The sequence below is a fragment of the Narcine bancroftii genome, chromosome 9 (genome assembly GCF_036971445.1).
Source record: "Narcine bancroftii isolate sNarBan1 chromosome 9, sNarBan1.hap1, whole genome shotgun sequence".
NCBI lineage: Eukaryota > Metazoa > Chordata > Chondrichthyes > Torpediniformes > Narcinidae > Narcine > Narcine bancroftii.
The window spans coordinates 90,428,357-90,441,907 of NC_091477.1; positions in this window are offsets into that span (position 1 = coordinate 90,428,357).

A 13,551-nucleotide genomic window follows, 5' to 3' on the forward strand; every position below is an offset into this window, starting at 1 on the left:
AGGGCTTTGGCCATGTGTGTCCGTACATGCTTACGCAGAAGCACCAGTCCCGGGAATGTGAGCCATGCTGGGAGTGACATTCCAGTCACCGACCTGGGGAATGAGAACAGGTGTTCATGAGGGGTCTTGTTGGTAGCCGTGCACAGCAGTGACCGAATGGCATGGAGCACCTTGTGCAGGGCATCCTGCCAGAATTCAATGGCCTACCCTTTTGACCTGAGAGCCAGGACGACTGCCTTCCAGACCACCCCATTCTCGCGTTCCACTTGCCCATTGCCTCTTGGGTTATAGCTTGTCGTGCAACTAGTCGCGATACCCCTTGCCATCAGGGACTGGTGCAGCTCATCGCTCATGAAACTAGACCCCCGGTTGCTGTGGATGAAGGTGGGGTAGCCAAACATGGTGAAGATCTGCCCCAGGGCCCTGATGACTGTGGCCGTGGATGAGTCTGGACAAGGGATGGCGAAAGGGAAGCGTGAGTACTCATCCACTACCGTAAGGAAGTAGACATTTTGGTTCGTGGAAGGCAGGGGCCCTTTGAACTCCACACTGAGATGCTTGAAAGGCCGAGTAGCCTTTACAATGTGGGCCTGGGTGGGGGGGGGGGGGGCAGGAGAAGCGGGGTTTACACTCCGCACAGACCCGACAGGCCTCGGTCACGTCCTTGACGTCCCTGATGGTGTACGGCAAATTTCGGGACTTAACAAAATGGTACAACCGGGTGACGCCCGGATGGCTGAGGGAGTCATGCAATGCCTGCAACCTCTCGGCATGCATAAACGCGCAGATGCGAGAGAGGGCATCAGGGGAGTCATTAAACTTCCTGGGGCGGTACTGGATGTCGTAGCTGTAGGTTGCCAGCTCGACTCTCCAGCGCAGGATCTTGTCGTTCTTGATCTTGCTCTTGTGGCAAGTGTTAAACATGAATGTCATGGCCCGCTGGTCTGTGAGGAGCATGAATCTCCTGCCAGTCAGCTAGTGGCACCAGTGGCGGACCACTTCCACAATCGTCTAGGCCTACTTTTCAATGGCGGAGTGCCCTTGCTCGGAGCCTTGGAGGGTCCTGGGGAAGAAAGTGATGGATCGCTCTCCACCTGGAAGTGGGAGTCCTCATCCACAGCGTCCGTGATGTCTTTCCTGATGGGGGTGAAGGCTGCCTGCGCCTCAGGTGGGAGGGGAAAATTTGTGGCTTGGGCCAGTGGGCGGAACTTGTCTGAGAAGCGAGGGACCTACGGCGAGTAATAGGAGAACAGGCCCAGGCACCTGTGGAGGGCCTTTAGCATGGGGGGAAGGGGTAACTCCATTAATGGGCGCATTCTTTCCGGATCTGAGCCGATGACTCCATGGGCCACAATGTACCCCAAGATGACGAGGTGGGTGATGCTGAACACACACTTCTCCTTGTTGTAAGTGAGGTTTAGCTCCATGGACATCTGGAGGAATTTTTCCAGGTTAGTGTTGTCGTCCTTTTGGTCACGGCAGCAGATAGTGACGTTATCCAGATATGGGAACGTCGCCGTCAGCTTGTGCCAGTCTACCATGCGATCCATCTCCCGCTGGAAGATGGAGACCCCGATTCGTGACCCCAAAAGGAACCCAGCGGAACTGGTACAGGCGCCCATCTGCCTCAAAGGTGTTGTAGGGCTTGTCCTTCGGGAGGATAAGGTCAATCGTGGAGAAAACCCAGTAGTGGGCTATCTTATTGACCATGTCGGCGATCCTCAGCAGGGGGTAGGCATCCAGCTGGGTGTACCGATTAATGGTCTGGCTGTAATCCACGACCATCCTCAGCTTACTTCCCCCTTTGATCACCAGGACTTGGGCTCTCCAAGGGCTGTTACTGGGCTCTATAACACCTTCCGCCAGGAGTCGCTGCACCTCCGCTTTGATGAAGTTCTTGTCTGTAGCGCAATAGCGCCTACTTCTGGCGGTGATCAGCTTGCAGCCTAGCGCAAGGTGTGGAAAGAGCGCCGGTGGGGTGATGCACAGTGTGGAGAGGCTGCAGGTTGGCTGGGGCTGGTAGATTGGTGTGCTATGCAATGTGAGTGGAGGTTGGGACCCCCCAAAGGCAAGGGTGACACTCTGCAGGTAGCACTGGAAATCCAGGCTCAGGAGGAGTTGTGCGCAGAGTTTAGGCATGACCAGGAGCCTGAATCCTATGTAAGCCTCCCCTCCCACCGTTATATTGACCAAGCAGTGTCCGAGGGTTATAACAGTCTTATCCTTGGTGGCGAGGGCGATTGAGCAGGTAGTGGAGTTGTCCTTTAACCTTAGGGAGTGGGCCACGCTCGGGTGCTGTCACTGTCCAACAGGCACTTTGTTACCTGCCTGTTGATTTGCACATCCATCATTGAGTGCCCGAGATTGTGGTGGATGCCTCTGGGTCAGTGTGGTGATGGCCAGGACCGTCTCGGAGTCAGAGTCGCCGCTATCCAGAGGGATGGGGAGTGCCGATAGGGTGACCTGGTCATCGCCCGTATTGATCACATTGCCGTCGGTCGCTGGGTGGGGCGTGCGGCAGCCGATGGCCTCCGGAGGCGTGGGTAGCATCGGTAGGGCGGCCTGGTCATCGCCCATGTTGACCATGTTGCTGTCGGTCGCTGGTTGCGGCGTGCGGCAGCTGATGGCTCCTGGAGGCACGGGGAGCATCGGTAGGGCGGCCTGGTCATCGCCCATGTTGACCACGTTGCCGTCAGTTGCTGGGTATGGCGTGCGGCAGCTGATGGCACCCGGAGGCGTGGGGAGCATCGGTAGAGCGGCCTGGTCATCGCCCGTGTTGACCACATTCTCAACATCGTTGGGAGTCCTCTGTGTCGGTCGCTGCCTGGCCCAAGATGGCGGCGGCCCGTGGGGAGCTGCCACATGGTTGGCTTCCTTCCCCAGCCATGTATGCTGCACTAGGGGAAGTGATGTCATCATGGCTGGCAGCAGTGACGTCGTTACATCAGCCAGAAGTGACATCGCGCAGTGAGCCAGAAGTGACATCACTGTAGTTCTCAGTGAGCGGCGAGGGCAGGGACTGGTGCAGATGCTCGTGGCACACGCTGTGATGGTTGCTGGCGGGGCCGGATGTTGCGTGGTCGAAGTCAGGGATGGGTGAAGTCGTCGCGGGGACAATGGTACCGCCCGGCACACGCATGTGGGGGGGTCCGCGGGGGAGGTAGGAAGGTCATAGAGGGCCACTGAACTGTCGGCAGGTTTAGAGAAGCACACTTTTGCAAAGTGGCCTTTCTTGCTGCATCGGGAACAATACTGGTTCCTAGCTGGGCAGTTTTGGCGTGATCGTCGATCTGACCCACAGTATTTACAGGGGGCCCGGGCACCTGCTGCAGTGATGTTTTCCTCCCCAGTTCGGCCTGGGGCTGCAGCTGGAGTGTGAGAGGGCCATGAGGGAGCCTGGGGGAACCTCGAGTCGAAGGCTTCAACGTGCAGGGCTGCTGCTTCCAGGGTTTGGACTACTTCCACAGTCCTGGTTAGGGCATAGATGTTGTCTTCCAGCAGCTTCTGCCGGATGGCCCTCGAGCTTAGCCCTCGGATGAAGGCATCCCGGATCAGCCTCTCAACCTCCTCTACACCTACCCTGGGTTCAGCCAGACATAGTCGTGCCAACTCTCGCAAGTGTCCCAGGTGAGACTCAGCCATCACCCCGGGTTGCTGGGCCCGGGTGTTGAGGAGGTACCTTGCACAGATCACATTCAGAGGGGGCTTGTACAAGTTCTCGAGAGTGTCCATTGCACTCTTGTACGTGGAGCAGCCTTTGGTTACCTGGAAGGCGCGGGGAACCAGCTTTGACCGGAGTAGGACCAACCTCTTCCGATCGGAGTCCAGGTTGTCACCCTCATGTGCCTCGATGATTGCCTTGACTGCGTGCTGCCAGATCTCGAACCTGGGCTTCCGGGTGGCGTGGGTCGACCTCGAGGCTCCCTGCGCTCAGGAGTTTTTTGTGGATTAAATTGTGGTGCGCTGTTAGACAGAATCAGACACACACACAAGGTAAAGACTGTACAACAGGCTTTAATCCACAAAGACTTCGACAGAGCCAGACTGGCTGTGGCTTTAGCAACTCAGTGTGAGGCCGGCACAGGCTTATATCCCGGAGGGTGATTGACACCCGACCGGGTGGGTCTTGATCCATTCAGGCCGACTTATTGGCAGCCGGCCAGGTGTCGTCCTGTCCCCTTACACTCCTGCAGGTACAGAGGTTGCCCCCTGCAGTAGGCTGGTGGTGAACCACCACAGTTAGTCAACTTTTTATTTCCTCTTGGTCATCTGGTGGATAGATTTTGCTTGGCAGGGTTGTCTTGCACTTTCTGTCATTCATAAGCTCTGCCAGGGACTTCATGTCGGCCCTCAAGGGTGTGGCTCGCAGTGACTGAAGAACAAGGAAAAGGTCTTTCTTTGTCTCTTGACACTTAGTGAGAGTGTGTTTAATTGTCTGTACAAGCCTCTCAATGAATCCATGGCCCTTGGGGTAATATGGCGATGATGTGGTGAAGGTGAACCCATATTCTGCAGCTATTTCTCTGAATTCACGCGATGTGAATTGGGTCACATTGTCACATATCACTTGTCGCGTATCCCTTGGTCCATGAAGAGCTCTCATACTGCAGCAGTGATGGTTGGTGTTCTCAGGTCCTTTACTTTCCTGATGAAGGGGAATTTGGAGTAGTAGGAGGACACAATCAGATACCATTCTTGTTTTTTTGTGAAGAGGTCTGCTCCCACAGTGTGCCATGGCCTGGCGAGTGTTTCAGAGGGAATCATCTCTTCCTTTTGTTGTGTATTTCTGGCATGCTGGACATGTAGCCACCATTTTTTTGATGTCCTTCTACAGGCCTGCCAGTACACTGCTGACTTTGCTCTGAGTTTGCATTTCTCCATTCCCATGTAGCCTTGGTGTATTTTTTGGAGAATTTCTTTTTTCATTGTCTCTAGTACTATAAGCCGAGACCCTGCCAGCAGTACACCGTTCTCCAGGGATATATTGTCCCTGACAGACCAATACTGACGTTCTGTAGGCTGTACCTGTTTTATCCTTTCTGGCCATCCCTGTATCACCTGTTGTGAGAGCAGCTGCAGCTCTTCACCCTTTGCTGTTTCTTCTTTAATCAGGTGTTACTCGTCACACTGACCAGGTGATGTACCTTGATCTCCATGTCTTTCATTTTGTATTTTTCATTTGGGAAAGATGTGACAAGGCATCGGCAGTGTTGATTCTTCATCCAGCTTCACGTTCCAATATCCCTTCTTTGCATCTAGCTTGTTAAAGATTTTGGATCCTGCTAGTTCAGAAGTGATGTCTTCCAGCGTTGCTGTTGGATAGTGACCTCTTTTGATTGCTTGGTTTAAGTTTTTGGGATCCAGACATATCCTCAGACGACCATTCAGTTTTTCCTTTATTACAATGGAATTCACCCAGTCAGTTGCTCTACCACTTTCGCTATCACTCGTTTTTCTTCCATTTCTTCGAGCTCCTGCTCTATCTAGCCTTTGTTTCAGCTCTATTGACCCCTTCCATGGAGCATGGATTACTGGTTTGCATTCTGGGTCTATGGTTATGTGGTATTCGAAATTTCCAAAGCACCCGACTGTGTCATCAAAGCATTCAGGGTACACGTCCATGAGATCGGCCTTGTTTGTGATCGGAGGGCGTTGCTCAAGCGGGGTGTTGCTATTGATCCTCTTGGACATTTTCTTCTGCCTGATCTCATTGTTTACAGAGATTAGCTGTAATTCCTAACAAATATTCAGGCCTAAGATTGCTGATCTGTCGGCATCAACCATGAAGAATGTGCATATGTCTCCCTTTTATTTTGACTTTTTTTAGTTGTCCTATCATGGGGCCACCATAGGCTGTGAGCGTGACATTTACAGCTTCTAGTGTGTCTTCATCCAGGTGCCCATTCACCTGGATGTTCTTGGGGAACATCTGTCAGTACAGTCTGAACGGGAGGATGTTGCTTTGTGATCCAGTGTCCAACTTTATTTTCAAGTTGGTTTGTTTCCGATGTTTCTTTTCACTTGGATCGTGGTGTGCAATTCACTTTTTTCCTCCCTTCCCTTTCTTGGATGTCTCATGGAGGAGCATTGATTTGATATTGCGTGTCAGTGTGTCGAAGTCACTGCTATTGATTCCCTCAACGTGGTGTACTTTCCTTCTGTATTCAAGTTTTCTCTCTCTTTCCGTGCCAGACCTACACATCTTTTCCCAGTGATTGACCTTCCCACAGGTCCTGCACCTTGAACCATACGCAGGGCATTCCTTGCGGGGTGTATTCTGCCACACCTCCTACTGTTCTCAGATGTCTGCGGCTTTCTCTGTGAACACTTTATGGTATTGACCCTTCTATCACTGTTCTGTGTGTTGGCCTACACGGAGAGGGATTGCATTTTCCTCCTGGTGGTCTCAAAGGCCCTAGCTGCATCAACAGCAATTGCTAGCTTTAAGCTATCTTTTCCTATGAGAGCATTCTGCACTTCAGGATGAGAGCTTCCCCAAATTAGTTGGTCGACTATTATTTCTTTGAACTTGCATTTTGCAGCAATATTCTTTAGCCTTGTGAGGAAATTAACTACCGACTCGTCAGGCTCTTGTTTTAATCCCTGAAACTCATATCTCTTTATTCTATGGTTAGATTGTGGTTCCAGATGAGAGTAAAATTTTTCAAATATCAATTTTGAGTTATTTTCTTACTCTTCAGTCAGCTCCCAGCTATTAAACAGGTCTAGTCCTCACCCCCCCCCCCCCCCCCCCACACCATCCAAAGAAGGATGTAACTAACCTTTCCCTCTGGTGTAGCTCCCTTGAGGAAACTTTTGAATGCCAGGTTGCACTTCTGCTAGAACTTTTTGAAAGCCTCTATGACATTGTCGGCTTCCCCGTCCATTACTGGGTGCCACATTGCTCCTGCTGCTACTGTGGCCAAGTTCTTCTCTCAGATCATGGGGCTTTTTCTTTGTTTCCTTCTCTCTGTGTTTATTTCAAATTTTTTTCTATATGGTCTGGGTTTCGATCGATCCCATCGATGCCATCATGTTAAATAAACACTAGAAAGGCTTGTAAGTTTAACAGCACATTTCTTTACTCACATTCAGCTACTGGGTCAGGTATTGGTACATTGTGTCTCACCGCACATGCACCACTCTCAAGTGTAATGTGACTCTTACAGTGTTAGTGTTCATGCTCTAGCATAAAATAGTCCCAGGTTTCCTCAGTATATAACAGAAGCATATTTTGTATAAGTGCTGGGTCTGCCTTCAGAATCCAGACTTCTTGTGAATGAAATTGGCCCTGGATTGTTAAGTTACAGTCCTAATGTAGGTTAAAAATGCCATTAGCCTTGTGTCATGAAGTCCCTCCAGACCAAATCTGCTCAGGCCCCATCAGAAAGCAGAGGCGAAAATAAACGTAAGGTTTTCATTTGTTTTAGTTACCCAACAGAACTTTGGGCTCATCAAGTCTTTTGGGCATTCTTGTTAAGAGACTGTCAACTGTTTTCAAGTACATGGTCAGGGCCCAAGATGGTGGAGCCTTTGCTTTCCAGTGACCACAAGGAGTTTTAGACTCCAGGGGAGCTTCAGATAGGTGCAGAGCATCAGTAAAGTGGAGAACATCCCCTGTTGAGAAGGAGGAGTAGAGATGACTCCAAGGATGAGTGACCACAGTGATGGACCAGGTAGTGGCTCTATGGCTGAAGGTCACACAAAGATGGCAAGCTGTTGGCCGCTTGCAGGTAAGGAACCCACACAAGGTCAAAGGTCACATCAGGGTGCGGGCTACTGGATACTGGCTCAATGAAACCAGGTATTGGAACTGAGATTTGAGAGGGCAAGAAGAACTCCTGAAGGGCCCTGGGTGCTGAAGGCTTCCTCATCATGTTGGAAGTTTGGATCTGGGTTCAGATTGCCAATGGTTTAAACTGAACTGGAGTCTTGAGCAGCTGCAGAGGCTGTGGGAGCGCTGGAGGCAAATCCACGGACCCTCGACGACTCTGAGGGGACTCTCTTTTGCTTCTCTTTCTGTAAGGAGCACCGAGCAATGGTAATGGCGAATCTTTGTCTGCCTTATGCCAAACTAAAGGCAATTTCTGTATTATTACATTTCTGTTTTATTACATGAAAATAAATTGTATCTGATCTGATCTGTCAACTGTTCTCAGTCACTGTCAACCTGCAGCTGTTCTTCCATGTTTGACTTTGCCAGAACTAGACCTGCCAGGAGATAAAAGGAATGCGATGAGATATTTTCAAAGATGTTACCCATGTTGGGACCATGGTCCTGGAATTTTATTGAAAGTATGAAAAAATGCAAGAGGGAATGCAAACTTTTTTGCAACAAAAAGAGGAATAAGGAACATAAAAACAGTAACACAAGCTTGTCAGCGTAAGAGAGAACACAAAGAACAGCTACTGCATTCCTTTGTCCATATTTTCTCTCTCTAACATGCATCATTAACCTAATGCTCAGTTAATTTTATCATTAGCTTATCCCCATGGTAACACTAATGCAACTATCAACTTTATTTCTTTTGTTCCATCATTTCCTCCCCACCCTCTCCAGACTTTTCGGAATACAAAAATAGCTTCTTTTTTTCTTTCCTAGTACTGATTGAAGGGTCTTTGATTTGCAACATTTGCTACCTTTTTTCTTTTTCCACAGACCTGGGGGGGGGGTTTGTTTGCAGCAGCTTTTGTGTTTGCTTCATATTTCCAGCATCTGCAGTTTTAGTCATGTTCAAAAAATTAGTTTTTTATTTTGCTTGAACCTTTTATTTGCATAACATACCATTAGGATGACTTCATAATAGAGTCTGACTTCATTATATATTAAACAGCTAAAAATGGTATGGCTTTGCAAATAAGGAAAATAAATGAAAAAAAATCCCTCCCCCCAACTTTCATCAGCAAAATAACCCAATTCTATTTGCTTGGAGATTCTAGAAGGATTCTCGTGCATTGAATTTTATGACAAGGGTATCCCAGGTGATTATCCTTTGGTATTTTCTCCCCATAACTCAGTCCTAAATAATTAAACATTTAAAATGCTTTTGATAATTTCCACCCCCATCAGATTTAACAACCAACATGTGACATGCATTATACAGCAGGGTGAAATTTCTAATTCCTTTTCTCAGCCTGCTAAAAAAAATCGCTTTGGAAAAGGGAAGCTGGAGTCTGACACTGAAGGTACAAAGGGATAACCAAAACGTAAATATCTGTGTGTACACCAAATGTCAAATTGTGTTTCATTTGTCTTTGGCAGAACCTCGTTGGTAAACAAAGTGCTGTCTGAAATTTGTATCGCAAGAGATGGCTGAAATAAGAACCACTTAAATGATGTTGTTTAAATATAAATTCATAAATCATTGGACTACAATGTCTGGGCTGAGCATTCAATTTTGTGTATAAAATCCCACTGCAGGATCTAAGTAATTTGAATACCGTTAAATAAATAAACCTGGACTTGTATAGGGGTCAGTAATTGCAAAACTACTGGATTGTTACCATGAAACCATTTAGTTCATTAAAGGACTTTAGGGACGGAAACGTGTCATTCCTTTCTGGTGCAGCCTGTATGTGACTCTTAACAGTTCTTTGAAATATAATGGGTGCAATCAGTTGAAAATAAATCCCCATAACAGGAAAGAATAAACAAAATAAGGTGGAAAATGTGCAGTAATATAGGGAAATTGCAACAACACGAAATGAGGTAATTTGAAAGGAATATAGCTCCCTTTCTCTCTGTCATTTTGAATTGCTTCTATTTTGGATTCCCCAATGAAAGCCATGATTGAACAACCTCAACCATCCTGCCAGTCAAGGTAGTCCAAATGCTACTTGGTGCTTAAAAAAAAATGATTTTCTTCATATTTAACCATCCACCTTAAATTATTGCCCCTATGTTTCTTGGCTCTTCTACCAATGGGAGTTTTTTTTTCTCCTCGCTGTCAAAACATTTGTTGGTCAAGAGCAGATCAATACCAGACGTTCCATTGTGACTCCCCAGTTTCCTGCTGGTCAATCTGGTCTTGACTTAAATGCTTATTTAAGTGCATTGACCGATGTCAGTTGCATGGCCCCATTCATCCAAATGGCATCACTGATGAGGATTAAAAAACCAAATACAATTTAATGTTTTCATTGTTTCTTTATGATACTCTAACCTTGTATTTCAATTAACTTTTAGATGTTTATAATATTTTAAGTACAGATATATTATATATATTTTTTTTTTAATTTTTTTCTTTCTTGTCCATGTTTAATTTATAAACTTTATTTATATCTGCTTACCAGAGAGATTTAGCCTAGTTCAAAGATTTTTGTCAGATGGCCCTTGGAATCTGTCCCCGATCCCTAGTTGTATTTCAAGTCTGTTTTCCAGCAAGAAAATAAAGCAGAATGCCAAAAATGTATAAAACGTGACTAGGAAAATAAGTATTGAAGGTTAGTGTTCATTGGTACTGCAATATTTTAAATTTGCAGTACTATTTTACCTTTTATCTGTCATCAGATAATAAGGTAAATAATTTAAACAAGAAAATCTGAAGTCACTGTGATTGTAGTTGAATACACAAAAGGCACTCTCCAACCAGATGACATCAACATCAAAAGTAAATCATGAAAATCTATAGGGACTGTGGTTGAAGTAAAAAACTCAAAATGGTGGAGAAACACCATGTCCTTTATGTAGCAAAGGTAGAAATACATAACCAACATTTCGGGCTTAAGCCCCTCATCAAGGTATAAGAGAATGCCGGCAGGCATCGGAACGAAAAGGTTGGGGGGGGGGGGGGAAGGGGGATGGCAAAGACAGGAGATGATAGATGGATGAAGGGAGTGAGGGGACAGCAGCAAGGAGGAGGAGGACAGATGGCTGAGTGGGGAAAGGGGAAAAAATGGAAAGATAGGAAAAGGGAGGGGAAAGACAAGGTGAGGAAGTTAGCAGAAGCCAGAGAGGTCATTGATAATGTGATTTAGCTGGAGAGTGCCCCAATGGAAAATAAGGTGTTGTTCTTCCAATCTGCAGGTGGTCAGGGTGGGATAGTGCAAAAGGCCATGGACAGACCCATGTGGGTCTGGGAGTATGAATCAGAATTGAAATGGTTGGCTACTGGGAGGTCACTGTGGTTACGGATGGAGATGAGGTGCTCAGCAAAGTGATCCTTCGATCTGTGACTGGTCTCTCCAATGTAGAAAATGCCACAAAGGGAGCACCAGATGCAGTAAATGACCTGTGGATATACAAGTGAGGTGTTGCTTCAGTTGAAAGCCCTGTTTGGGGCTCCAGACCATGGTGATGGAGGATGTGTGGGTGCAAGTGTTGCTTCTCCCCCGGCTACTGGGGAAGGTGTCGGGTGGGGTGGCTGGAGGAATATGTGTGGAGGGATCTTGTGAAAAGCCGAGAGGGGAGGTAAAGGAAAAATGTGTCTGGTGGTGAGATTCTGTAGTATGTGCCGGAAATTCTGGCGGTTGATGTGTTGGAGGCGGAGGCTGGTGGGGTGGAGGATTCTATGTTTGTTGTATCTGGGGGAAGACGGGGCCAGGGCAGATGAGTGCGAAATGGAGGAGATGTGGGTGAGGGCTGAGTTGATAATGGTTGAGGGGAAGCCACGTTTGTGGAAGAAGTCAGACATTTTGGAAGAACTGGACTGGAAGATCTTATCTTCGGAACAGATGCGTTGGAGATGAGAATGAAATCCTTGCAGGGGACAGGGTGTGAGGAAGTGTAGTCAAGGTATTTTGGGTGTTAGAGGGTTTGTAATATATGTCAGTGCAAAGCTTGTCTCCCAAGATGGAGATAGAGAGATCCAGGAAGGGGAGATGGACTAGGTGAATTTGAGATCAGGGTGAAAGTTAGACGTGAAATTCATGAAGTCGACAAGCACATTGCGGGTGCATGAGGCAGCCCTGATGTAGTCGTCGATATTCCAGAGGAAGAGTTGAGAGGCATTGCATGTATAGGCTTGTAGCAAACAGGCAGGAGTAGCTGAGACCCATGTGGGTACCCACAGCTACTCCTTTAATTTGGAGGAAGTGAGATGGGTTAAAGGAGAAGTTAGTTAGAGTGAGGACAAGTTTTGCTAAGTGGAGGAGGGTGGTGATAGAAGGTAAATGGTTGGGTCTTTTGTCCAGGAAGAACTGAAGTGCTTTCTGTATGGGGGATAGAGGCATTCAGGGATTGGACATCCATTGTGAAGATGAAGCAATCAGGTTCAGGGAATCTGAAATCATTGAGGAGATGGAGGGCATGTGAGGTGTCTCGGATGTAGGTGGGGAGGGATTAAACCAGGGGAGAAAAGAGTTAATGTAAGACAAAACTAGTTTGGTAGGGCAAGAGCAGACAGAAATAATGGGTCTACATGGATGATTGGATTTCTTTATCTTGGGTAGAGCAGGAGTGGGAGAGAATGAGGTTGGTGGCTGTGGAGGGGAGGTGATCAGAGGTGATGAGGTTAGAGATGGTGTTGGAGACAATGGCTTGATGTCTAGTGGTGGGGTCCTATGGGAGAGGTCGATAGGAGAAGGTTTCTGAGAGCTGTCAACTGGCCTCAGCAAAGGAGAGATCAGTGTGCCAGACCACAACAGCACCTCCCTTGTCTGGGGTTTGATGGTGAGGATGAGATTGTTACAGAGACCATTTCTAATCCTGATTTCACTCTTAAATAAGCTCTCAACTGAAAATAAAAAGATAGCATATTGCAAGGAATATCATATTTAATTATTCATTGATCAAAAGACATCAATCTACCATTATCATAACAATCTCCCAGTTTTGAAATTCCTTTTTTATTCTATATATTTAAAAAAAGTTACTTTCGAAAAAATTAATAAAGGATTAATTAATGGCGTTTTTAACAAAAGAAGATTTCCATCAATTTCTAACTTAACTTTATTCCAGGTATTAAGCAAATGTTTTAATATTGGAGCATCTTTATCTATTGTTATAGATTTTGGTTCCCATTTATAAATAAATTCCTCTGGTATAATTTCTCCTATCTTATTTAATTCAATGTCCACCCAAGATGGTTTAATTTTAACAAACATGGAGACTAACAATCTTAATTGTGCTGCGTTATAATAATTATTAAAATTAGGAAGTTGTAAACCCTGTTCATATTTCCATGTTGACTTTTCTAATGACTTTCTTACCATTTTCCATTTCCAGAGAAATTTCCTAACTTGTTTATTTAAATCTTGGGGGAAAAAAAATTAAGGTATGGATTTAGGTAAAGATTGAAATAAATATTGAATTCTTGGAAAAATATTCAGTTTAATACAATTAACTCTCCCAATTAAAGTACAAATTTGGAGCCTGTATGCTAGAATTATGAGGTTAAAATTATATTTCATTTTTTAAAAAAATTCTCCTGACCAGTGAAGTTTTCCCTGAAAGAATAACAATTTAATGATATTTCTGGGATCCTTGAAGCAATCTGAATTAATTACTATTGGATTAGATTAGGTTTCGAGGGAGAGGGAGGGTTTAGAGGGTTTTTTCATTTTTAGGTTTATATTTTCAGCATATATTTGTTAACATTGTATTATGGTCAC